This window comes from Anser brachyrhynchus, assembly GCF_964034855.1.
Source record: "Anser brachyrhynchus genome assembly, chromosome: 14".
NCBI classification, from domain to species: domain Eukaryota; kingdom Metazoa; phylum Chordata; class Aves; order Anseriformes; family Anatidae; genus Anser; species Anser brachyrhynchus.
In genome coordinates, this window is record NC_137709.1 from 5134723 (window position 1) to 5159082 (window position 24360).

General features: G+C 47.4%; 1 protein-coding gene across 4 annotated transcripts in view; it reads right to left on the reverse strand.

The window, feature by feature from the left end:
* RASGEF1C (RasGEF domain family member 1C) overlaps positions 1-24360 on the reverse strand; it is a 79512-nt gene that overhangs the window by 39284 nt on the left and 15868 nt on the right. The window contains exon 1 of one of the 4 annotated variants that reach the window (XM_080555062.1): positions 10286-10405. The exons of the other annotated variants lie outside the window; for them this stretch is intronic. The gene's annotated coding sequence lies outside the window, so the exon portion shown is untranslated. Of the gene's footprint in view, positions 1-10285; positions 10406-24360 lie in introns of those variants that run through there. 4 annotated transcript variants of the gene reach the window in all.

Sequence of the window (24360 nt, forward strand, 5' to 3'; positions counted from 1 at the left end):
CCAAGTAGGTCTGCCTCGGATTACTGTAACAGAGCTTCAGGAACCCTTCTGCTGGACACCGGGAGGTGAAGGAGATACAGCCTCTGTGCAAGGGTCTCACCTGCCTCACTACCTAATCACTGCTGTCATCCAAGCCCTACACACCGCTGGGCTCAGCAGAGACTTCAGTAACACATGTTCATTTTTCTTTACATTAATTTCAGTAATTTTCAAGCTATTCATCTTTGCAGACAAAAAAACAAACAACAAAACAAACAAAAAAAGACACTAAACTTTGGAAGATAATCACGGTGCGTTAAAATTCAGATTTTTTTTTCTATTTCTTTTGTAGGGAGCAAAGCAGCGGAAAGAGGAGAGAGAGGACTCTGATGTTTCAGAGAACAAAAGAAAAACCACCGCAAAGTAATTGCTTCCAGTTGTCAAGGCCATGGTTGTAAATATTTTTCCAGCAAGAGTACCTGGCATTAACAAACTCATAATGTATTTGATGCTGATGCAATTAGGAGGCTGGTAGCAGATGTAACTTTCTTTTCACCTTTTCAACAGTTCATAAAACATTCAATTTACAGTCCGCGAAGTTGTGAGATTGCAGAAAGCTCAACCTGTCAATCCCAATACTGCTGGAAATGGTTAAATGAGCAATATAATGAAGCTGCACAACTTACAAACACAAAAGAATCAGAATGGAAAAGAACCATGAGATAGAAAAGGTGGGGAAAGAACACTTAACTGCAGTATTCTCCCAACTCCATAGCAATGACTGCATTTGGACGCGGGCCGGCTCTCTCCCCTTTGCTTTCCATTCCTCGCACCGGCTGAGGCACTTTGCTGAGATTCCCATGAATGAGATCGCAAGAGCAGCAAGTGAATTTCAGGGCTTTGGTTTCTGGGTATCTAATCGGAATTAGATGACAATTCTATTTCCTCTGATCCCATCTGGTTCTCACCTCTTACTCATCTCCGCCCCCGGTCAGCTCCCTAGGGAATTCACCCCGCAGCCCCCCCGTGCAGAGCCTCCTCTGGGTGCTGCGGATCAGGAGGCAAGCGCAAACCCTCCTAATCCAGATTTAAGGGGAAAACCCAAACCAAAATGCCCTCTGCTGTATAAAGCGGCTACAAACCTGCACACTGAACAATTCTCCTTGCGTTTCCACCTTCCCCATGGAAAGTGCTCTAACCAAGAGCACCCCAAGATTCGGCCCAGGAACAGGGCCTGGCACTTCCAAACCAGCACCGACATTGCCCCAGGAGCGGCCTGAACACACAGACAAGCCCCCAGGTCTCTGTCCTGTCCCTGCTGGCACTCGGACGAGGCACGGAGCCACGCTGCTCCGGGCAGGCACACGAAGCAGGCCAGCTCCTGCTTTGCAGCAGCCCTCCAAAACCAGAAAGGCCCAGCGCAAGCAGTGCTCGCAGCCTAACTCCATTCCCCTAAGGACACTGCAGGACGATCCAGCTCAAAACCCACAGAAATTACTGGGCTCTGCCTCTCACGTACTTACTCTGAGCTAGAACAAGAGCTTTTATTCTCCGAGATATGCACATAACTGCTTTCAAAGGCAGCCAAGAGGAGTGCATGCCTACACCTACCAGCCGATTCTTTGCCATCGTCTCAGTGAGAGCGATCACAGCTCCTCTTGCACTCGAGGTTTACGAGAAACATCTTGCAGTCAAACTACTACAGTGGAAAAACCACTACGCTAACCAATTACCTCCAAATGTGACAGACGTGGCTCTGAACGAGGCCCAATTTGTAGGTAAGGAGGAGACATTAAATCAATTACCAGCACAGGGCAAGCGAGAACAAGGTCACCTTGCTGACGGAATATTTCTGTTTATGCTCCTGTCCGAGTATTTTGCTCGATAGTGAAAAATGAAAACCTGATTATCATGAATTTGGTAGACTGGGCTGAAGTAGAATGTAAATCAGAAATGAGGAGATTTATGGCCAATTAAATTGAACTCCAATCAAAATCTCATTCAGGCAACAGTTCCCTGGGGGCTTCAATTTGTTAGTGCCACATTTTTTTAATAACTTTCTTTTTCATGTAACATCAGCAATAATAAAAGCCCTTCAATAGCAAGCGGAGCAGCGAACCCGTTATTTATCTCATAATGCCATCATCGCCTGGGATCAGAAAGCACTGCCAGCACGCGCCGCCATCGCTCGGGAACAACCCCCCGCAAAACTGCCCCAACGCAAAGCTTTTTTTCCTTAGTCTCAGAACAATTTCTCTTTTCATTAAATTGGTTCAAGCCTGAAGTATTTCTCCTGAGTAAGAGCGAGCTGGCACTAACCCTGGCACAAGATTGAACACAGACTCTGCTATCTCGGGCTGCCTGCACGGCGCAGCCGCTGTCCCGGTGCTACCTCTGCGGCGCGGGGCCCGTGGCGTATCTGCGCCTCGTCACTATCAGACTTTTAGTAAAGGAGAACTCCCATCAGGGTACTGCAGGTGCCCTTGACAGCATTCAAATGTATGCTAAAGGCAGCAGTCTGGATTTCTCTCGCTTTAGGCAAGGAAATCCATTTTCTGCTCTAACCTGCCGCCTCTCCCCTCACGCCTCCCCCTGCCTGCCGAGTTCCTGGTGAAACCCTTGGACAATATGCAGATTATTCTGAGGTACAGGAGTTTTTTTTTCCTTTAGGGAAAGGCTAACTAGAACATAAATGGAGTAAGGAAAATGAGAGTGCTTAGAGTGGGATCGAGTTACTATAGGTTTTGTTAAAGGCAGATTTGTAAAACTGCCCAGAGCGAAGTCCGAGCTCAGCCAGGCATGGACAGCGAGGGAAATCCCGGAACAAAACCCTGCCGGCAGCGTTCCCAGAAACCACCGACAGCAACAGGAGCCTTTGGCTCATTTCAGTCACTGCTGATGGGCCACCACTGTGACTGCCTGGAAATCAGTCAACACTTGGTTCTCTTGCTTAGGCAGAAGCGGTGAGGAGAGGAAGTTTTTTTAAGGATAACTAATAGCTGTCAGTCTGAAGGGTCGGGTGGTTTTGTAGGGCAGTCCGGGCTGCGGCATCATCAAAATCACGCTTAGAAAGGAGAAAGCTGCGTTGGGAATTGTATTTAATACCTCAGCCCAGGTGTGATGTTGTGACTGCCTGCAGACCTCAGCAGCTGCCTCCTCTCAGGAACTGCTCCTTCCAAACCAAACCTGGAGGAACCACAGAGGCTTGAAAGCAGCGTGGCAGAGTCCGGCCCCTGCAACACCGACAGCTTTGCATGAGCGAGGACGCCTCTCCCCATCTAAATGAATGCTGTCTCCACCGCATGCTGTCAGAATTACAATAGAAAGCCCGTAAATAAAACAAAAATGCAGACTTAAGTCCTCCTCTCATGACATCTTGGTGAGAACAGGCCCTGACAGGAATAAAAACCCTCCCACACTAAGCAAAGCGCTCCTGCTATTTATGCAGGAGGAAGAAGGAAAGCTGTATATCAAACAAATAATTACAAGAGCAGCTTTATCAGTCCCTGCTGATTACTCTCAGCTCGGTTTGATGATCCTGCCAGCGCTCCGCAGGTTGTTCAGAGAGGTGCGTGTCACAACATTTCACTCGCGGTTCTTTCATTTATTAGCACCTACTGCTACCTGTCTCGTAGTCAAAAATCTTAGCATACATTTAGAAATCGGTCTCCTGGAGCCTGTCAGGGAGGTTTAAAAACCTATAAATCATGTTTTATATGTACACATACACCCTCAGACGGACTTCGCATGCATATATGAATGCATAACGATGTATTTTGGGCACTGCACACGCACGCACACACATATATATGCACACACAGAGACACGCACACGTTTTTATATACGCACACCCCCACCCCCGTATGTAAATACAGCAATTCCAGTACCTCGCCTGTCACTGCTCTAGTTTGGGTAGGACATTTCATTTGATTTTTTTCTCCAAATTTGCTAAAATGTTTAATTTAAGAGGGTCTAATCTTTTTCACAGAAAGCGTCAATGTCTTCTGAGGAGCAACCTAAGCTCTGCCAGTCGCCGATGTCAATTTACCTCTGCTGTTAGTTACGCTGTATCTGAGCGATGCTCAGTTACCTGCTTAGCACAAACGCCTCGTGGATGTGTTCCTAGTGCCGCAGTTTGCCAGCACCCCCCAGATGGACGTTCCACCACGACGCGCCCTCCACGGCACACATCTCTGTGCTTGCTGTGCAGCACCCAGCCGGGCAGAGGGACAACAAAGCACTTGATTGAAGGTGCTCACAGTGCCCCATCCGCAGCTTGCCTTCAAAAGCCTCCCACTGGATCCAGGATGAGAAAACTGAGAGGTCAGAGCTGAGCCTGTCGCTGATGGAAACGGACACACGGGCTCCCAGCATCACTTGTTCTCCCAAATAACCCCTCGGCCATGGGCTGGGGAGGCACTGAAACCCCCAAGGACACTTGCACACGGGAATTCACCTGCCACCAGGGAACAGATGCAGAGCACCGGGGTTACGGCCAGCACCAGACTCTAGCTACGGATTTTGGTTATTTCATCCTAGCAGCCCTGGAGGACTCCAGGCTGACGAGCTGGTCCTTGTGCTGTATGGATGGCATATGGACGTGTCTCCCTAAAAGAAACGAGCTCGTGAGCCTTCGGATATCCCCTTCTGGAGCACCATCTGCACCTACCGCCAGTCCCACCACCCGCCACCATGGCGTGACCCAAGGAGCTGGGCACGGGCTGGCTCCAGGCACCTGCCTGCCCCTCGCCGCTTACATGAGACAAAAAAGCAGCAACGTAGTCCATAGCTGTCCCCAGATCTAAACACGTTCGTGCTGGAATACGCTCGGCCCACGCAAATTCAGCCTTCATCTGGGCAGCCAAGGAGTTTTTTACTGACAGATTTTCTCTGGCTGGCTTAAGTACTCGAGGAAAAAAAAAAAAAAGACACTGCTGTTATTTAGGATAACACAGTAAGTCTGCAGCTGGCAAACAAGTCCCCCAGCTTCAGAAAGCATTTCAGCTGCAGCCCGAGCACCTCCTGCCCACCGGTGAGGGTGCTGGGCTCCCATGTCCCGGGGAAGCGCCATGCTCAGCCCCGACCACCTCTTCTCCAGCGGGCACGGGCAGGGGGAGTCAGGCGCCGAGCTGACTAATTGCTCATTAGCAGAAATCAGCTCCGCGAGACACTTCTGTGATCGCTGCTAAAAATCTGTCATTAAAAGGGAACGCGGGCATCAGTTCTTCGCTTCCCATCAAAGCACCAGCTAGGTGACGCCAGCTCCAGCAATCTGCTCTCGGAGAGCCGAGGGACGTGCCCGTGCGGAGCTGCCACCGGCCCCCCGGCTCCCCTGCCCACCCCTCGTGTCGGCCAGCACCAGATGCATGGGGCAACAGCAGTGCTGTTTGCTCTCAGCAGCAGCCTCCCTCTGCTCCCCAGTAGGTAGAGGCTAGTTCTTACCCTGGAGCACAGAATTTAAGGTCCGTCCAAAATCTGCCATTGTTTTTCTCAGCGCCCATATAAAAATTATAACCTTTGGGAACCTGCGAGCCTTTGTGGAGCTAAGCCGGGAAGCTTGGTGAAATGCACGTGTAGCGGAGGAGCTGACTTATAAGGGGATGAAATTTTTTTTTCTTGGCATCATTCCACTGATTTTGGTAGTATAAAACCCAGGGGTGAATATAGTCCAAGACACACAAAAAACGAGCTAAATTCCGAACTGCATTTACTGACCTCGTAACTCTGCAGCAGTTGAAATGTGGGTTACAAAGCCAATTTCCATAAAGGCCATGTTCAGCTAACAGTGGGAGACTGTGCTGACTCGGGCTGTGTGAGCACGCCACCGAGATCTTTCCCACATAATCTACATTCATGCCATACTTTTCAGAAGTTCTCTAACGATGGTGCAAATCATGTCAAGCAGTAGACATGTGACCCACCAAAAGCGCGGAGCTTTTAAACTCATTATTCCAGTGACATAAGAAGCCAAAAAACACTTTCTTTTTCTTCCCCTCGCTCTCCAAAACTGCAGAGTAGCAGCTTGCTTAGCTTATAGGCGCTGTGTGGCTATGCACGTGTATCCCCCATAGCACCTGAAGCAAAACATGCTATACAGGGGCAGGGTGAAGGTCCCAAGATTTGTCTCTGGGTAGGGCCCAGCATAAAAAGCTATATTCATTCACTCATTTTGCTTGTTCCTTGAGCAATAGCATGTTTTTCAAAACAGCAACCACAATTGTTACGAAATTGTGCTATTTTAATAATATGACAAACTACTTGATACAAAATTTGAATGAACACCAGAGTTGTTACCCTTTGGCTAAATGTCTCACCCTTACTTAATCTTCTAAGACTCCAGACCTGCACAGACAGAGACATACACAACAGGACTTTAAACACTGTAGGGGAATTTCTGGTAAAATTATGCATGTACAGATATGCAAATATATGTAGGATTTGCAAAACGAAGAGTCTAATGTCACCTGTAATCTCTAGAGCACATAGATTTAGACATGCAATTGAAAAAAACCTTTGACTTCCCACACCTGCATGGGAAATTGAATGAATCAGAAGCTCAAATGAGGTCGGGCACTGCCACATAGCCGGAACCAAGTTCGAGCCATTTTATTTCTGTTCATCAGCCACAAAACACGGTAAGACCTTCAAATTAGTGTGACTACTCAAACAGTACGCTGCTGCTGCTGCTTCTTGTGGATAAGGGGAGCCAGCCCTGCTCCCCAAATATACCCAACTGCTCATGGAAACGTTCATGGCAACGAGGTTAGATCACGCCTTTAAAAATGCAGTCTCTGGTATTTTTAAGTTTTCTAGAAGTGCTAATACCAAACCCAGAAATATGCCGCTTGTCTTGAAATGTTTATTCAGCTAAATAATCATTTCAATTTGAATAATTCTAAAGCAGCTGAGCCAGCAGCCTGTTTCAAACAAAGAATATTGACAGGAATGAGCAAACACAGGTTTAAGATCAGTTTAAGGCAGTAACTGGAAGAAACATACAGCACGTTGTTAAGTGGACATAAAACAAATAGGCATATGTGATAGGAGACAGACAGGTCTTAAAGGCTATTTTAGTGCTGCTTGGAAATAAAATAATAATAGAGATTCATGGTCAAGCCATCAGCAGTACATCTAAAACATGCATGGATGGATCTTTTCTGTTCCCAGTGCAAAACCCACTGCAGGGCCCAAGTCCTTGGGAACACAGCTCCAGTTACACTCACACAAACATTTGCTCTTGGAGGAGTTTGCAGAAGGATGGACACAGGACAGATGAAAATTTCATTGCCCAGTGCTTTGCTGGGAAGTCCGCTGGTGCTCCCACGGGGGACACAGTGAATGCGAGCGTGATTAAGAAGCTATCTGACCTCCATAAAGAAATGAAACTGTGGAAACGAGGGATTTAATGAAGTGCTGCATTCGATGCAAGGAAGTTTGAATGTTGGTTTGTAGGCAATAATAATTAGATCGGAAAATAGGTGAATGCCAGCCACATGAACCTTCAGTGAAGTTACTGGCAGTGTAACTGAGGAGCTGAAATGCCCTATACAAACAGCGATGCCCTTCCCCTGGTACACTGCAGCATTACACTTCAGACTTAGTGCATGGTTACTCTGCTCATTGGGGTGGCATGAAGATCTCGGATGCTTTCCATGCATTTCGAATTTTTTAGAGCTTCACTCCAGCAGTCCCTGGTGTACTTTTAGACGGCGCTGAAATTTCAGTCCCTATTTCCTTGGTGGCATACGGCAGCAAGAGAAGCCATTTAGGAGGGAACCGGGGAGGTAACCAGCTGGAAACCCACCATGAAGGAAAGACTCCACGTTACCTTCCCAAGGGAGACAGGCGAGAGTAAAAGTTAATGGAAGGATAATCAGAACTCACCAGGGATATCAGTTGATAGGCCAGGAGCATATATAACCCGAGACTTGTTTGCATATCAAGAGACTACAGGAGAGGTGTGACAGCCAAATGCAGCTTAGGAAAATACGGCTATCTGTAAAGCCGATAGCTTCTTTGCATGTGAAAACACAATCCTAACGTTCAGCTTGGCACCTGAAGGCTAAATAACATCAATATGTCTGTTTTGCGCAGCCCATACAGTGAAATCGCTTCTTATGACATTAATATTGCTCTCAGCAGCCACGCCTGGGACTCAGAGAGACAAACTGGGTGGTTTTCCCCCGTACCTCAGCTGGGAGCCCCTTCCAACACTGGCACAGGAGCCCTTTGGAGAAAAACAAGGAGTTCACCCACACCCGATTTCTGATTTCCTCCCATGCTGTATTAAGCATTTTGCTCAAGTATTTTCTTGGAAATAAAGGTAACTGAAGATCCCCACGACTCAACTTCGCTTCCAGTCTGCACATTGAATAATCCCTCCAGCTGGTCCGCACAAGTGCCACCGCGCTTCGGCCAGATCCGTGCCCCGACCTCCCTGCCAAGCCCAGCACAAAACTCTCCTTCTCCTCCTGCTCCGGACTGCCTGGCAATGTCGCTACACGCTATTAAACAGTATGAAAAGGAAGGATTACTGAAAGCCTTTCATTGGGCTAAGCACTCAAACACAGGATTTTATTATTAGAATCTGTTTTGTCAAAAAGCAGGATATTGGCCAAGATTATCTCAATCTGTTTTGTGATCATTTCAGTGAAATCTTCCATGTTGGTCAAATCGAGAAATGTGTGGGAAATTAAGTTATTTATCCGATTACGGCTCTTTTACTGTGCAAATGACCAATATTCTTCTTTATTGTCAGGGCATTTTTAAGTATGTGCCTGTCATGCATAAATATATAACTGCTTTCTTGTTTATAATTTTTATTAACATACTGAATATTTAGATGGCTGCCACATAATTACCCGGGGAGAAAAAAATTTCCTCTTGTACATGGTGCCAATTCACCATCACGTTACAGGACTGCGGTCCATTTTACTGTCTTATTCATTTCCCAGTGGGAACTCAATTCAGAAATTCCCAAATCCTTCACTTTTAAAACATCCCTTTTTATGTTTCAGTGGCTCTTCATTCCACTCCACTGACACACACGAGCCAGGAGAAGCTGGAGTCGAAAGGTTATTCTGGACCTCAGTCGGTTGTTATTCAGTGCCCACGCTTACAAAAGCCTCCGGGACCTCACCATTTCCAAACTACCCTCCCACAAGGAAAGGTTTTGTTCCAGCACCACCTCTCCATCCTCTCTAGAGTACCATGTTTTTTTTTTTTTTTCTCTTGCATCTGCAAATCTTTGATAATTTTCACCTTCTTTAGGCAGTTCAATGACACTTTTGATTTGCAAGTAAGTTCAGGCATGAATTTTATCGGATGAGTAGTTTTGCTATCTACATGCATTTTGCTATCGCATTAGTATTGGCTTTCTTCCAGCCAGGAGACTTAGAAGAATCTTGAAGAGGTCTTTGTATTCAGACCAAGCCTTCTGCTGAGCTCTGGGCACTATCTGTGAAGTGACTCTATGAAAATGACATCATTGTGTGGCAAACTTGTTCTTCTGACAGAAAATGTGTTTGGCAATGCAAGTCAAAACCGAGCTTTTTCAAATTGTCAGCATCTTGAGCTCCGTCTTGCAGCTAAACACCACGTTGTGTTCTTTCTCCTTCATGTCTCACACATCAGCAACAAGACGAGCTCGACAATCAAACCTGAGCTGGCGTTTTTTGTGATGACTCACAGAGCTGATTAAAATACAATTGCCCTACCACATTTGTACTGGCTCGAAACGGCAGCAAATGTATCAAAGAGGTGTCTCTTAATTCCCCACCCTTTGTTCAGAAAATTAAGCACACACAGAGAAGAGACAGATGCAGTAATGGAGTGTGCATTTTACTGTCATTTGTAACCAAGCCAACCCTTAACTAATGGGGCTTGATGCAGTTGTACATTATGATTTCAGATGGGCGTCTTTACTCACACTGAGTTATGCGCTCCGTGAGTAGCAGTAACAAAACCGTGCGCTCACAAACTGAAGCATTGAGAAATAAGGCCGGAGACAGACTCTGTAAGTTAAAATGACATTTAGTAGCATAACAGCCACATAACCTCAAGATAGAGGCTCTTAACCCATAGCAGGCTTATTTCTAATGCTGTATTTGTCACAGGTGACATGAAGTTACGTACTCCCCAGACAGCGGTGGCGCACAATAAAGAAACCTTCAGTCTCTCCGAAGGCAAAAATATTTGTCCTTGTCACCCAGCGCAAGATGGTAACCCCAGCCCAGCGGGTTGCAATCACACCAGCACTGAGAAACCAGGGGGAGGAAAATTAAAGCACGAAAGAGGCAGTGCCTACCTTTCGAGTTGATTTATCTCAAGGCATGCCTGTAACCCTTCTCTGCGAGACGCTGCTGCTGAGCGCTGGCAAGGTCTTTAAAAGTCTCTAAAGCAGTCAACAAATATCGACCTCTAAAACACCAGCCTGGCTGCTCCGTATGAACCTGGGGTATGACTCAGCGTGGGAATACGGCTTCAAAAGCAAGAATTTCAGACGGCATTCTCTTAAAAACACTTGGAAAAAAAACAGTTCATTTCAGATCAGTCTTCCTTCTTCCTGTTGTTTTTGTTCTTAATTGCATCAGGAATGAGCCTTTTTGGGCTCCTATTTTAAAAGTTTGGGCCTAGAGGAAGTTCTGCCAAGTCCTAGCAAAACACAATGTAATTTTAAAATTACAGTCTGACAAACTGCTGCTTAGAGAGACCGACCATCTAAATGACTGGGCAGGCCGTCTCAAATCGCTGCTTTACATGAGAAGAGAAAGGGCTGCAAGAATGCGGAGCGGTCGCTGCTCTAACTCCACGAGGGCCCTGGACTTCAAAGACATCTGAACATCACCGCATCGCTAATGCAAATCCCACGGCATTGCTCTGCACATCCTCAGGTGGCCTGAATTCAGCTGCCGTGCTGAAACGTCAGGACGGTACTGAGGCATGTCTGCTCATGCCTTGGTACAACTCCGGACTGATACCACACTGCTCCATCAAACAAAAATAAATCATGTCTCCCAGATATGATTAAATCCCTTTGTGTTATTTAAGTCTGAGCTGGACCGAGCCCTAGAGAACATTACACAGAGACTGGGCACCCAGGGAACGGCGGTGATCACCTAACCGAGTCGGATACGAGTCGGATACACTCGGCAACAACCTAGATTCCAGCTGGACGCAGGATTGAAAAAGCAGTGATGGATGATCTCTGGGTCTCAGCAGAGATGGGAGGAACATCTATTTTCATTCCTCCAGACTGCTCTGCAGCCTTCAGCCCGTCAGCATTCAAACTCTGCCTGGCAGAGCAAAGCAGCCCAGGGTAACGTTGAGATGTGGTTCTGCCACAGAAATAGGAGAGATGAGGGAACGAGCCTCTGCTGTCCTTCCCCTAGGATCCCACCCGGCACCTCCAGGATCTCGATGCAAAGGGACGTGCAGGGAGAAGCCGTCCAAAGGCAGAGAAGACGCAGCACTGCTTGCTCTCCACTCTACACAGCCGTGCTACAGGTACCGAGGTAATACAGGGCCCAAAGGAGGACAACGAAAGGCTGGGAAGCAGCTGGCTGAAACTCAACCCGGACTTCAGAAAAAAGCAGTTTGGAGAAAGTTTCAGCCACAATTCAGTCACTTTTAGCCCAAAACAAGCCCGCATCCTGCAGTTGTCCCTCCTGTATCCAGCCTGAGGGACAGCGTGTGACACGCTCGCTGCACTACTGACTGCCTTGCTGGCAGGCAAACAGCTTCTGGTTGCCTATTTTCACCACATAAGAGCTATCTTTTAATTTTATTGTATAGCAGCACCAGAATTCCCATGCAGCTCAAGGGGAGGGAGGGAGGACGTGCTGACCACACACCACCACCCGGACTGGGCTCACGATTGCCCAGGAACAGCTGGAAGGAGAGGCAGGGAAAAGCCAAGCAGCGTCTCTCTGGCATTATTGGAAGAAACCCAAGACCACTCTATGTACCTCTAGGCCTAAATACTTGTACATTTTCTAATTTCTTGCAAGAATTGCGTTAATTTCACACTCTCCTTCTGTCTTCAGGGCTACGAACAGGCTTTGCAACATTTAACAACAGCTACCAGAAGAGGCAGTTTCCAAAGATAAGAAGAGCAAAGCAGACGTGCACCTTCCTCAGCACTGCTTTGCTGTTAGAGGTTTTACTGTCACAGGGACACGTCTGTGAATAAGGAAGAATCAGTGCAATCACTGTGTGCTGCAGCTCATCCTAGGAGAACCACTGCTAAGGCAGGCTGTGGGACAGACGTTCATCAACCACAAAATGGAAACTGTAAAGGAACCAAGCTAACATACAAAGTGATCGCTGGATGGAAGCATCATTGCATTCCTTGCATGCTTAGGCTGGATCTGGACCCAGGTCCTTCCAGAGGCCACCAGACTTGCGTATATCACCACGTCCCGACAGCTAAGGCCGGTACAAACCACTCACAGCGCCACTTCCCAAGGTGCAGGGCCCCGCAGACCCAGCACCAGGACTTAGGGGCACCTGCACTACAGCTGCTGCAGCCAGGTTAGAGGGCTAAAGCAAGAAAAATGTGAGTTGGCTTGTGGGCATTTGATCATGGCCCAAGCTGGATTTATCCAGAGGGGAATTCACCCCTGAATTTGCCCCAGCTGGAAGAGCAAATTCACTTTTAAGAGTTTACAGACTTGAGAAAATTCAGACAGCTTGAGATGCTGCAGCCCCAAGCAGGCACGTGTCCCCCTTTCCCAGCTTTAGCAGTCTACAGAGCTCTGCTTGCTGCTGGCTGTAACCTAGAGCATTAAGGCTGTACAAGATTTACATTTAAAGCGTATTAGTAACACTTTTTAATGATGAGAGAGGCATTTTAGCAAACAGTAAATTCTGCAGAAGCTCTGCTTGGCAGAGTTATCAATAATCCTATTAATGACAAGGTGCAATTTACAGCAAAGTGGCAGTGGAAAGGAGATACAGTACTTATGTGAAACAAAAAGATAATACAATATTATTCCATTGACTGTGCTTTCTCTTAATTGCCTTGTTATGTACGCTCGGGGCACACAATCTATCATGGATGAAGTTGTTTGTTCACAAAGCGGCACGCAAGAGGTTTTTAATCCAAGATCCCTCTAGCTGCATTTCAGGATTTATTTCTGAGTTGTCTTTAATTTTTCTATTTCGTGTAAGTTTATCCTAATATTAGGGAGCACTCCTCTGAAAAGAAACTGCTGTGCTCAGGAGCGCTGCTTGCGCTTCCTTATGGGACTGCTTACCGCGGCGTCAGGCAGTAGGAGCACAGAGACAGGCTGTGCACAACAGGCTGCGCGGCTCCCGTCGCTTGCCTCTACCCCCCGGTTTGCAGAAGGGCTGCTGGTCCTCGGGACAGAATCCAACTGCTACTCATTTGTGTGCCAAAGTGACCCACGTTCAAGACGCCAGGTTCGGTGCACGTATTATATTGTAACAGAGGCGTTAAGAATACCCTTTGCACAAATATGAAGTAACTCCATCAAAGCAAATGCCATCATTTTAATGTCATGAGCAAACTTGACCCCCTAAGAATTTATCCATCCTACTAACACATGAAAAAACTCTGGAAAGTTTAAAGACCGTAGAAAGACACTTTTGAGGGTTTTGAATTATTTTAAATGATTTGTTTTCAACATTAACTCATCTTCAGGTGTCTGTGTGGGAGGGCAGACAGATGGTTACCCAACTGAGGAACTTTAGGCTGTTCTTTGTACTACGGTAACCGCCAGCAGGCTGAAGATGGGCTTCAGACCAGACCAAAGTCCAAATAAAGAAGAAGAGACTATGGAAACAGCATGTAAGGGAACTGCTCTGATCTAACTTTCGTGTGGTTTTCCTTCAGCTTGGATTCCCAAGACTCTCACAGATGGATTTGGTCATTACGCCACGAACAGCTAAAATGCCCAAGATGCACATTTTTGTACCATATATAGTGCTAAGAATGTAAACTACGCTGGGAAGGAAGATGATGAATGAATTTATTTTATTTGTAGTTTTAATTATTGGGTAAATTCCATTTACCACCTAGAACGTGAATGTGTTTTATTACAATAATAAGCCTTAGGCACGAATCCAGAAAGAGCTACCAAGCAAGGGGGCGGGGGCCTTAAATCGTGCTGGCTTGTGTTGAAAGCACTTGACATTTCTCCATTTCATTTCCTGGGTGCAACATCATAAATAAGCTCAATAAACTGTTGCTTACAGCCCCGGCCAATTTGAAACTCTACCTGATAGATTTATTTCAAGTATACTCTGTCCTCCAAAGCTGCCGGGAAACAACAACTTATCACTGCCAACCTGTTATTTCTGGACCCGACGCTGTCTGTAGCATCAGCAAAGCCATTTCCAGGGCTTGTTTGCAGAGTTGCTAAAAGTGACCAGGAGCTGATGGTTGCCTGAACGCACGGCTGAAGAGGCAGCAGAAAAGCTGAGTGACACTTGGCTGTCCTGCTAAACATGGAGACCACCTCAAAAGGCAGGAATAGATTTGGATTTTCTCCATACTCCACAGTTTAGGAGAACTAGGGAAATATTCCTTGCTTAGGATAATAACATTGGCTAATCTTTTCCTATAGCTTTACTTGGTTTCTTATAGCAACCAAGTTGACTTACACCAGAATAATTCAAAGTTGTTCAGAACTTTCTCTTGCAAAAGTCATCAGCTTGACATTACATGCCTCTGGCAAACACAGCAGGAATCAGCTGAGGGTGTTTCTCCAGGTGTGTGCTTGTTAAAATGCACACGTGTTGTTGGCATCCTCCGCACAGATGACTGATGTTAAGAGGACTGGAACACCAGTTGCAGCTGTTGGACTTGCCAACTCGAACAGCCTTAGTTTAAAAGAAACTGCAGACGAGATGGTCACGGTCTGCTCGATTAGTTCAGGTACACGGTGACATTAGTGAAGCCAATTCAATCCTGGGATCCTACACCTTTTGCACAGCTGATGCAAGCCGGCAGCTCACACTGCAAGAAGCACTTGCAACGCACACCTACCTTTGGGTTTTCCAACTCAGAAAGCCATTCCCCACTCCGGCTGTTATGATGCTCCAGCTTGCAAATCAAACCCTACCTCGCTCAGCCCTCCTCAAGGCCATTTGCCACCCACCACCCTCCAGGTGCCCGCAGAGTCTCACAGCGCCATTTCCCTCTCGCACATATTCCATGTGCCACTCCGGCCTCTGATCCCAGCTGGAGCTGCTGGGCAGAGGGAGACGGGCCAGGAGATTTCCGCATTATCATGGCTCTCCATGAATGACTTCAAAGGAAAGCACAGATCCTATCTCCTGGAGATTAGCTGGAGCTGTACTGCCTGCGTAGGCAAGCTTGTTCCTGCCTTTTATCCTGTAACTTGCAGGATCCTCGTGCAGCAGAAAATTCAAGACCACATTCACCAAAACCTCCTACACTGGGCCCGCAGAGGGTCGCTTCCAGGAGCCAGAGCCAGGGAGAGGATAACACAGCACCTACAGCCCCTCCTATAGGAAGGATGTGCTTACTCCAAGGTATGAAGCAACCACCAAAGCTTTTGGGTAATAGGTATTCAAATCTTGCCTTGTTTTGTGTTCCAGAATTGCTTTTACTCGTTAGTTTACTAAACACACATAATTACATTTCCATGAACACAAAACCCATTTCCTGCCATGCCTTTACATTCAAATAAACAGCTCAGCAGTACACAAATGCATGTCTGACGGATGGCAAGTCCCTGGGAGCTCTGGGCGCCTCTTTACGTGAAGAAACTTTGCCTGCGAAGCAAAGAACAGGAGCCACAACTGTCAGGAGCAGTAAACAATGCTATCTTTAAAAAGTACGTGTGGGTGCCTGTGTGCAGCTGCGAAGCCCAGGGGAAGCTCCATATGCTGCTACATTTCTACTTAGTGCTGTCAGACTGAGGCTCCTTGGGCTCTGCACAAGCTGCTGGGGACAGGGCCGGGCCAGTCCCCGCTCACAGCTCCGCAGGAACCCCAGCACACTTCCGCAGGTCTGATTTCTGGCAGTCCCTGCAGCCGTAGTGTGGCTGGTTTTGCAATGACGCTTCTCACACTTAGGCTCTTGGAGGCACTTGTGGGGTTTCACAAGTGCCTCCGTGACAGAGGGTCTCTGGGTCCTCAAACATCCTAGCAGGAAAGCACTGGAGAGCCAGGGACAGAAGAAAGGCACGCTCTCCACAGCTTCTGCAGTGGCTTCAATGCGTCAGAGAGATCTCGGTGAAGGAAACAAGCTGAGCTCGACCTCTGTGTCCTGCTCATGCTAGCTGGAAGAGGAACGACAGGGCAGAGAGAACGAAATCACATGGCTGAGGTTTTCTCCCAGCAATGTTAGCTCAGCAGACTGGCACGCTCCAGCTGGGCTGCTGACGGCCACCCAGCACCAACGCCAAGCTCCCTCTGTACCCCCAAGCTTGCACACGCTCAGGGTGCTTGGCACGGCCTGCCTGCAGGTCGTTCCTGTTTCCTCACATAACCCGAAACGTGAACGAACCTCAAGGTTGCGGGGTGGCAGAGGTAAGGATGGCGCAAGTTTCCCTCCGCTGGCTGAATCCTCGCGCCGTGCCAACCGGTGCCGCATTGTGCGCGGCTCAAACTGCTCCAGCTCCCCATTAGCATTCTGGAGCACAACTTCATCCTCCTGCCTCAGAGACCAGCCCCTGCTTTACATAAATCTTTAATGAAACGCTCTGCCTCAAGCACCGATGCCTATGCACAAAAGGCAGAGTTGAAGGAAAACAAGGTTTTTGCCTCCAAAAACCAGCATTTCTACAGATAGCACATGGAAATTACGCTTGCTACCTCTCTGGGATCCCTGCAGCACCACTCAAGAGATGGTACAGCATCAAGAAAAGCAAGGAGGTAATAATTGTAAATAGCGTAGAGTAGTTTAACTGTGGTACATGCTAAAAGACAGCAGGCCTGCCCCAGTATCCCAGCACCCACATACAGTTCATGCACGCGCGGGAGGCTGGAAGGCTGCGTGTGCCGGGCTGACGGCACTGGGTGCTCCACAGCAGCCCAAACAGACTTCCAGCTGATCAGGAGACTGTTCTTAAAACCTCGAGATTTAAAACCACACACACAAAGTCTATGAATTTTATATTCCCTCTGCAATTCCGAGCACTTACGGTTAATGCTGTCGAGTGTTTCAAGTCCTTCTTTCATGAATGTAAATGTTATAAACGTCCATCTCCCCCCACAACAAGCAGTAAACAGAAATAATAATGGAAACCGGCTGTACCGCTGTGATCCAGGACTAGGAACTGTGATTTTAGGATAAAACTAAGTGTCAAGAAACAAGATAAAATTGCAGGGACTGGCAACACAGTGCAATAAGGGCAATTACTGTCCTGATGTGCAACAGCGACCAGGAGATGTCATAAGGCCCACAGAGCTGAGAACGCAGACTGCAGCACAAAGCCATCAAGCATTTAAGGCTTCCTACCATAACACTTGATTGATGTTTTCAAAGCAGTCTGCAGGAATTAGGACATGTATCTTCCATTAATCTTAATGGAAGATGTTTGTTGAAATCCCCAAGACTGCTTTGAAAAAGAAGTATTTCAACTTCACAGTCTGGGTTGGATGCCTACATTTTCATTTTAATATTCACATCTGCATGTTGGCCCGAGGTCAGTAAATCATTTAAATGTGTGCTTCAACATGCACCAGCCAATAAGGCTACTCATGTGCTCAAAATTAAGTAAACATATAGATGCCCCATCCAACAGAGATGGGGTTGCTCACGTGATTCCGTGTTTTGCTGATCCAGTGCCTCAAGTCTGCAGAAGGGCTGCCATGAGGAAGTTGTGTTTTGCCAACAAATACCACGCTGTTACCGCACTTATTCTTACAGAGACAAAGGCAAGCTCGGAGACATGCTCCAAGACACAGTCATGTCTCAGAGACATCACTTGTTTGTGCACCTTGGCTTTCTCGTATGTATTTTGGAAACTCCAATCAGGGATTTGAACCAAGTTGAAGAACTGGACCCAACTGAACAGCTTTCAAATATCCCTTTAGTTCTTCTGAACTAAGTCTTCTTTCTGTTTTCTTTCTAGTCTTTCCTAGCCTAGGCTTTCTACATTGTATTAGCAGCTATTGTGAGGATTAAAAATAAAGCAAGAAAAACCCTTCAACCCTAAAAAACAAAACCTTAAAATAACAGTGAGATGAAGTAGAACAAATCCTCCTCCCCAGCTGGATTTCAGACACACAGAACGCAGATTGCTTTGGCAATCCAGTGTACTTTCAGCTTCAGCTTCCCTTACGTCTGCATGACAGCTCAGGATGCCCAGGGACACGAGCTAAACTCCGGGACTTGAGCTGAGTGCCCAAGGATAGGCAGGGAGCTACCCCCTTGGGACCAGGCATTCTGGAAGGGATCACCACCAACATTTGGACACAATCTAAGGCTGGGGAAATGAGGTCTCCAAACGCATGGAAATATTTGGATCCCATCATCTGATTCTCACTTACCCTGATCAGCACGAGTCTGACAATAAATTAATGACTTCATGCACACAGAATTTTAGCTTTTTAAGGCCAAGCAGCTATTTGTGGCTACATTTTAAAACTCCGAACCCAACACCAGCCATATAAATGCTCAGCCATTTCCATCTGCAGACACATCCAAGGTAAGCAGGTAAGACAGCAGCTTGATGTTAAACATAATCTGGCGCGACCATGCGCAGCGTGAAGGAGAGATCCTGCTCTCCCACGCTGCCTGTTGCTTCCCTTGCAATTTAGACAGCAACTGGAAGACCAGAGGGGTGAGTCTGCTCAGTCTGCTGATCTAGCAGAAAATTAGCACAGCAAGGGGAGAAAAAACCCTCCAAGGACTCCTTTGCCCCCTATCAAAATTGAATGTTGCCCAGGGGACAAGCCCAGCGAGCCAGCTCCCGTTGGCCACACAACCTGCAAACCTTAGGCAAGGGAGAGGGAGAAGATGCACAACTGCAAAAGGGGAAAGAGACTGTCCCTTTTGGCATCAGCTCACAGTTAGGGTAAAACCTTCAAGCCACGCTCTTGGTGAGCAAGCGGCATCCAGCACATGTGGGGGAGGGAACAAACTTGTGTATTTCGGGCTAGCCAACAGACAGAGGCAGGTTTGCAGAATAATACATAACCAGTGCATGCAGAGACGTGCACATAAAAATCCCAGCACGTGGCTGGCAGTCTGCGTGATGCTTTCGCACAGCTGTGCCGAGGCACACGCAAAGCAAGGGCGCCCATTTGGCCTCCGCTCCGTACAGCTGTAAGCTTGGCCCAAGTCCCGCCAAGCACAGAAGAGTGCCACTTTTCATAGCAAATCCCTCCTTCCTTCCTGAAATCCTCCACGTATTGCTGTAATTTGGAGGGAAGAACACACGTGAAAGAGGCACCAAGACTCTCCTACCCAGGGCACAGTCACTGTTAGGTGTCAGAGGCACGTGGCCCGTTTACACTGGGGGTAACGTAGGGGCTCGGTACTGGGAGTATCTTTATGCACATGCTGCATAACGAACAGGGCTTCCTTGAATTCATTTCCATGTGAACGACAACATCATTTTCAGAAAAAGAAACTCACTCTGCTCCATCTGAGTAATTCCACTGATTGGAACCACCGGTAGATTGCTCTGTGGCTCACTGATTACGCTCAGTGTGAATAATTACGTTACGAAAATAGGCCGGCTCCGACACCGCCGAGGCCAAGTCAGAGCAGCAGGGGATGCGGAGGGGCTGAGCCCACCTGTGCGAGGGCCACGCCAGCACCCCGACTCCAGGAGGACAGCAGGAGGTGTCTGTGTGGCTGCAGAGAGCTGACCTCCAGGAGCTCCGTGGCTCATTCGTTCTCCCCTACGGCTACAGCATGCTCCCCAGTGGACGGGCGGCTCCAGCCCGGGTCCCAGACGTGCGTTTAGTATGCATGACGGTGCTCCTGAGGGCAGCGCCTACGCGGAGCAGCGCTAAACATGCTGACAAAGGCAAGGGAAGTGACCTGGAAATGACAAAGTGAAGCGAGGCAAGGAGCAAAGATGAGGCAGCAGAGGAAAAAAACGTCTGCGCGGTTGTATCGATAAAGCCCACCGAGGAAAGGCGACGGGTTTTGGCTGATACAGTTGGTGCAGTGCAGGCACTGCTGGGTGTCTCTGGTTTGGGCAAAAGCTCTGTGGATTGGCAGCCAGAAGATTAATCCTGTGCCGCCCAGAAGCGGTGGGGGCTACACGTGGAAGAAAAAAGGCCACTTTAGTTTTTCATCACGTAGAGTATTACGTCAAACAGCAGAGACGTACTGTCCTGAGCACGGTAACGGCTCCCTGGCAGCAAGCACAGAGCTGCCACACGATTCTTCGCAGCTTAAACTGCAGTTCCTGAAGGTGAAGTCCTTTTTTCATAACAAGAAGTAGCAGAAAAATCACTTGACCCAGAAGGGATCACTTGTAAAATCAAAATCGGTTCTAAAACTAAAGAACTACTTTTCACAATGGACGACATTTTAAATACCGCAAGACAGGAGACAGTTTCCTTAAATAGGTGCCAGTTAATTAAGGAGATGTGGTAAATGAGTGCATTTCCTGCACAACAAACTACAGATTTACCCTCACAAAGAACATTACGCTAAAGTGGAAAAAAACTATTATTCTGAAGTGAAAGACTGCCCACTGGGGGGTTCGCACTAAAATAAGTACTCCAAGAACACCTTCACCCAGGAACACAGGCAGTGTAGTTGCAAGCAGCGACCAAGCAACCCTTAAATACACTAATATCTCCTAAAGGAATCAGTACAAAGATGAAGCTCCCAAATGCCAAAGAAAACACATCAGCTGGGCTGCTGGTTTATACAAAAGCTCAGCAGACAGGGCTGAGCTGCCTCCTGGGAATAAGACCCTCGGGGCACGTCCATGTGCTGCAGAATCAAGCCACGAACAAGCTCTGGGTCCTGCACTAGGCCACGCAGACACCACATCTCTCAGCCTCAGCACCCGGGGACCACAGCGGACTTGTATTTAAGCAGTGAACTCCAGCGTGTGCTGGTTTGCCTAGAGTTACTTCAGCATTTGGGCACTGTGCTGCATTGCAGGGGGCAGGCAGGACGGAGCAAGCAGACACAGCAGCTTTTCGTCATAGTCCCCCAGTGCCTGACACCCTAACCCCATCCGAGAGATGGCAGGGGCGGCACTAACAAACTGACGGAAGAGACCAGTCCTAAGACCAGCGTGGTTCACGATGACCCTTCCCAGATCAGCCTGTAACACCCCCAAAGCCACCTCCCCCAGGCTTCTTTCAGAAACCTGCCTCCAAAATGCTTTACACGTGCAAGGCTCCCAGCCCAGAGGGAACGATGCTCGCTGAGCAACTCACCAGGTGGGCTCCTAGGTGGGAAAGCCATTTGGGAGAGACATGGCCATCATCACGTACTCTGGGTGTCCAGCTCCCAGGCCAGCATCTAATAACCCTTAGCAGCCCCTGTGAGCGACCAACACAGAAATACTATTCAGGGTATTCCCTAGAATAATAAGCACCAACCTTACCTGCTCAGGAACATCTCTCTGAGCTCTCTCACTGCAAACAGCCAGTGTCAACTCACTGGGATGCCAAACGCTTGACTTTCATTACGGTAAATTATTCACAGCAGAAGTGTCATTTTAGCAAAGTAAATTCCTTGCCATTATAAATATTTCCAAATCATGACTTCGCTTCCCTTATACCTGCGGCATCTTAGACCACACTGTTCTGCTCTCCTTTAGACCATGCTTGGCTGTTCCCACACAAAGGACAGTCTCCAATTTACCAGAACACAAAGCAAAATTCACAATAGCCTTCCTGAGACCTTCAGAAAATAGCATTAATATTATTTTTTTTACTGCGCTTCCCATGATTTTGCCCATTCTCCCAAACAAATTCTCTTTTCCTACCAGAACACCCAAGTATGCACACGCTCCATCTTCAGTACAATCAATATATTGACACAGAAGTGAATGCCTTGCAGTACATCTTCTTGCTGCTTTAATACCCTGGCTTTTCCCTATGGCTGTTTGAACTAAATCCATTCTAAATCTTAACTGTGTTTCTGTACCAGTGATTTCCAAGTCAAAGGCTTTGCATTGACAATTACACACATGCCCGCGCGTACCTACATACGAGTCTCTGTTAATTAAGGGATACTTGAATCCTTTAAGATTCTTTCCAAAATTTTACTATTTCCCCCAAGTTCCACCCAGTTCAGTTACCAATTAACCCTCCTGAAATGCCACTTAGAACTGTTTTAAGAGCGTTGGACAATCTACACAGCAGAGAGAGACAGCACAATGTCACAGAAACACATTTTAATCTTCCCACTGAGTCTGGGCTTTGTTATAACTGCGCTTTTTGCTAACCTATCCAGGGGTGAAAACATTCAGCATGACTTACTCACCACTCCACTTACCCACATTTGTTTTGTTAGCTCAGAGCAGTGCCACTGAGCCACGCTACGAGAATCCTCACCCTATCCTCAGCGGTCTGTTTGGCATGGCCAGCGCTAGCGGTTAACGCAGACTTTGCACATTAACAGAACAAGTAGAACAGAACGACAACAGAAGAGCAGATTAGCTGGGATGCACCTTACTTCGATCTCCCAAAACGTGCCACCCCTGAAATGGCAGCACCGCTTCCCGTTTCCAGGCCTGGTTTCGTGCTGCCAGCTGCCCCAAGGCGCGGACACGGGCAGTAGATGAAACTGCTCAGCCAGGACAGGGCTGGAAGTCCTCAGAGGGCTTATCCTGCCCTCAGCTTGCACCAAAATTGCTGGGGAGACAAAGTGGAGGCTCAAGTCCCTGAACGTGCCCCAGAACCTCAGTTTACAGTCAACCTTACTTGAATGTTGGAGTCTTCAGGACCGTATTGGTCTTCACCTGTGGGCGGTAAAATGAAGACAGGAGTAGAAACAGTCCTTCCCACGAGCCATGGCTGTCTGGGTATTCTCGCTGCTAGCAAATCTTTGATTTTTCAGCTTTAGTGGTCTTTGAATTGAAGTCACCTGCAGTGTCCTGCATTTCCTAACACGCTTTTGTCCACTGGGATAAATGCCCATTTCTGTGCTCTGGTCAAAAATGAGAATTTTTCCCCTGATCAAAGGAACTGGATCTTTCATGTTGCATAAACCACTACGGAAAGGAAAATACTTTTCCTAGATGAGAATGAAAAAAGAAGGACAGAAACCTTCCTACATAAACACGACAGAATAGACACTCAAGTCACATACCAAGCATTTTATAGTGGTTTGGGAAAGAGAAGGAATATAAAATTGGAAGTTAACATTCCTCATGGAATGAGATTAGAGATATTTATTTTACGCTCTACTTGAAACATCATAGTAATTTTCATCTGCACTAATAAAAATAAATCAGAAGCTGATCTTCCATGCATTAAAATTACCATTTCATGCAAGAGTCACAATGTTTCTGAGACATATGTGCCCTTTGGAACTCGTGCCACAAATAGAGCTGAATTTAAGGACCTCTGCGTGCACAAATTTATTACACCAATTCTTTCCAAAGCGGGATATTGTCATGTACAAAATGTCACGTGAGCAGCCACAGAAAAGCATCCAGCACTGAGTAAAGACCCTTAGCTTTCAGAAGAATATTAAGAACCGAGAAACTAAAAGAAATAATCATACTGCATGGCACCAACTGTTGGGTGACCAGCAGAGCCCCGTTTGGAGAACACTCATCACCCAGACAGGAATTAATGGATTCACCAGCAGTGCCCCCGTCTGCAGCCCAGCCTCTCACGAAGATGCTCATTTGCAGAGCAGGATACAACTTGCTGTTAGACAGGGGAAGTTCAATATTCATTAACCAAAAGAGCCCCCACTTTGCGCTCCTGTCTGCAGTACAAATCATCCGCCGGTGGGTTTTGTCAATGCCATCACCCGCTGTTTGGTGAAGGCTGTACCTAGAGACACCGCGCGATGCGTCAATATCCCAGCCCTCTGCCGGGGGGGGTTCAGAGCCAGAGTCCAAAGCTAGGAAACTGCAGCCACTTCCTGAGCGATTCAAATAGAAAATGCTGGAGAGACAAAAGGTTGCACCTCAAATTTGCATACAGCAACTCCTCTTTGCGAAAGAGCTACGTGAAAGGGGAGGATTGAAATGGGCCATTGCCCCGTGGGACATTTACTCCCAATCCTCCCAGGCGGCTCTGCAGCAGGCTTGTAAGTGGGCCCTTTTGTATTGCAACCCAAGACTGCAATACATTCAACTGTACTAAAGCAAACTTGTCAGGTACATAGATTTTAAGGAGATAACACACCGAAGGCATAAGGACTTGGTATAATCATAAAGAGACGCAGGCAGAAGCTGCTTCTTCCTTGCTCTTTGCTATCTGCCGTCCCCATTGTTACATCGG